This window comes from Pinus tabuliformis, chromosome 7 (genome assembly GCF_031772625.1).
Source record: "Pinus tabuliformis cultivar Carrire ecotype Pingquan chromosome 7, CPIR1, whole genome shotgun sequence".
NCBI lineage: Eukaryota > Viridiplantae > Streptophyta > Pinopsida > Pinales > Pinaceae > Pinus > Pinus tabuliformis.
In genome coordinates this window covers 1,185,575,912-1,185,579,825 of record NC_142293.1, presented here as the reverse complement: position 1 = coordinate 1,185,579,825, position 3,914 = coordinate 1,185,575,912, and positions in this window count along the sequence as shown.

Sequence of the window (3,914 nt, the reverse complement as noted above, 5' to 3'; positions counted from 1 at the left end):
AGTTACCCATGGTATTTTCCCATGGTAATTACCCATGGTATTGTAACTAAAAAGGACAGCCTCACTTTGTCAAAAGGCAAGATTGGTCTACATAATGTAGATGTAGCAACATTTTCTCTCTCATTTAATGGAATTGTTTTTAATGGTGTATGTTGTTCTCTTTTTTTTTGGGATGTATTTGATATGCACTATTTCATCAATATTATCACACTGGGTTCTCTCCTCCTTTCTAAGCATTCTTGGTTATGGATCTCAGGCTCCACCAAGATTCAGATCAGTCATATCATAGCAAGTTATGACTCCACGATAATTATGGTTTTAAGGGCCTTCTGTGGGAATTTTGAGGTTTTCTCAAAAAAGAAACACTACAAGCTGAGTAGCTGCATCCTCGAGGGTTACACAAGCATGCCACATAATCACACTCGATCATAGCTCTAAGAAAACTCCTATGTGTATGTCAAACACATAGTCACACTTGATCTCAAATGTAATCGAGCAATGCTGACTTAGCATTCAACTTGTGCTTGCTTGGGAAAATCAACCAACATGCTCCTACTTACATTATTCTCGTGGTGATAATAACTACTATTTTGATAGATTCATAGGCTATTTTACCTGCATGCCTGTTTCCAAACCTACTACGTTGCCACCACCTGGCATTTACATCCCCTTCAAACTCCGTTTCTTCAAACCCTAAGTGAAACCAGTAGAAGCCTCCTATCGATGGTATTGATGATAAACAACATATGTTGGACCCACTTTCCTAAAACTTATGAATTCTCTTTGATAAGTTAGGGATGAAGAAAATGGCGAGCGAGTAGGATTTATCTTTGAGCTTTCAGGGCCATGCTATCTTACTAACATTGATTGGTCAGAGTCAAACCACAAGCGATGCATAATGACCAGTCTGGTGCAAGGTGTGTACATTTTGGAATGCGACCGACAAGACCGAAGGCTTGGCCAAGATGCTCTGGCCAAGAAATGATGGAGTTTCTTTAACTTCAAGCTCCTTTATCCACTAATAGACATAGCTGAGGGTGGTTCCATTTTCAGTGCTATGTAAAAGTGGAGAAAGAAGGATGCAAGGGTCCCTATCCAGTTATCGGGTGTGCCAAAGATCGTGGTGGCCTTTAGAGTAATGATTATGAAATAGGGTTCTATGGCCATGTTAGTTCTTAGATTTTTCTGGTAATTAAGAACATTTCACGAACACATTCACTAAGAATTTTAAGAATCCTCCCGCTTTAGGAGAGGGCTTGCCTCCATTCACTTGAGGGGGCATTCCTTGCACTAATGTTAATTAAATATTTTTTTGAAAAGAAAATAGAATAAGGCCAAACTAATGATACAAGAGAATGCAAAATTTAATGGTTTAGATTTAGGGGAAGGAATTTATATGCAAGTGCATGATTCATGGTTAAAATAAATAATTAAAGTACACAATTAAAATAACTCAAAACTTCATTAAAGGAAAAACATAAATGAGATAAATAAATAAACTAAAACATGAATAAAGAGAAAACAAATTAAAAACTAAAATATCTCTATGTCTTGACCGTAATGTTATTCATTTAGATGCAAAGATAAAGTAACTCAATATCATGTATTAAATTACTTCGTAGACAATACATCAAACAAATACGTAATACTCCACCAATAATATATATTGGAAAATAAATGAGTTTTAAAGATTACAACAGAGTAATAAAATTCATGTCAATTATCAACCTATTAGTAATGATCAAGATAGAGCTAAACCACGGTAAAATAAATAAAGAAAATGAATTAAAGAGAAACTAGTATGTATGTTATTTAAATAAAATATGCAAATGAAGCACATATAATATGTTTCATCACACACTCAATTTGAAACATAGTATTTAAATCTGATTTAAAACTTTTTAGCCAACATGTATTTAAAAAGAGTAAATCAATTTATATGTACAAGATTCTCTCTCTAATCAAGTTAAATTAAAAAATTTGCACATTTAACCAGTAAACCCTAAATATAATAAAAAGTAACATATAAGAGAAATAAAATAAATATTCTGATTTATGTGATATCATTGTTAATTATTGTAAACAAATAATAGTTTCAGACACTATAATATTTAATTAACAATAAACCAAAGAAAATATCTTAATCTGAACACTCCAAATAGTATGCATACCATGAGGATTAAACAAATCAAGCAATAAATAAGTGAATTATAAATTGATCAAATCATATTCATAAATCACCAGCGACATCAAAATATTCAAAATTTTAAACAAAAAGAACAAACATAAACAAAGAGAATGCATATAAATAAAGAGAATGAAAAATAATTATCTATTAAAAATTGCAAACTTTACATTATAAATTTCTCATGAAAACTTCTTAAAGTGGATATTTTTCTCCAAAAACCTTTCTATTAATTATCTCTCAAATGAGTAATACGGATTTATATACAAAGGTATTTAATAAAGGAAGCATAATGGCCCATATAATTAAATGAAAATAAAAAGTATTTTTACCGGCAATTTAGTAACTTCTCCTCCTTAGTGTTAACTTTATTTAAAATATCCTTCCCAAGACATGAATTAGTTTTAATATAAAATAAATAAAACCTTAATAAATAAATATTCACTGTATATAAACCTCTCCTCATAAAATAATTTCAGGTAACTCTATAAAATGAATTTCATTTTTACATTGAATAAAGCTTAGTGAAAATTTTCAACTTATAAGAGAACATTAAGTTATAAAATATATTTAACTTGAATTTAATTTCCAAAACTTTCTAACATTGCATAAAATCCGAAACATTGAATGTGCATTAAATTTGAAATTTGTCAATTTTTTTTAGACGTTGAATTTTTGGCTTTCTATCAAATCTACAATAAAACCAATGATCAATTATATTTTTAAATATGTAAAACTAGTTTAAATTTGATAGAAGAAACAAATTAGATTTCCTTATGTGTTAGTCACAAAAAAGAATTCTATATACTCAATGTATCCATTTAACTATTAATTCCAAAATTAAACTTAAAATAAAATTTAAAAATATATATCTTAAAATTTAAAATATAAATTTAAAATTATAATTAAGTTTTAATAAAGCTGAGTTTGAATATAATTTAAAATTCATATTTTAATATAAACTATAAATAAGTTTAAATTATTAAAATTCATATTTTATATAAACTATAAATAAGTTTAAAACATTATTAATTTAGGTTTAATACAATTAAATCAAAATAATATATATTTTAAATAAAGTTATATACATATGAGTAACTTTATATATATATATATATATAACCTATGTTAATTTTCTGTCCTTTGGAAGAACGGGAAAAATGATGGGCACATGAACCCCAACAAGATCTTGACTGTTGAAAGGTTTATGATCAACCATTTATATTTATATGAGGTGTGAGCCTATTCGATGTTTAAAGTACTTTATTTAACCCGACGAGATACCCATATGAATCAAAATTTTATTAACTAAAAGTGGACACATAGTTTTAGATTATTAGTAGTATCTTTAATTTACTCTCCCAAAAAGAGGCTCATATATTTGTTAATGTTTTAGCGATACACCATAATATGTGAGGTACATTTGTTAAATCAGAGGTGAGGGGATTAATATATTTGTTTTATATTTATTTAATTTATATTTTATATTTAATTTATTTTGTTTTTTAATTATTTTATATTTTAATTATTTAATTAAATTATTTTATATATATTTATGTTTATTTTATATTGATTTTAGTTTAGTTTAGTTTAATTTTTATTTATTAAGTTATGTTTATATTTTAATTATCATATTTAATTTTTTATTTTTATAATTAAAATTTTATTTTTTTATATTTTTAACAATTATAATTTATAATTATAAAACTGTTTTTTTGTAATTATTAAT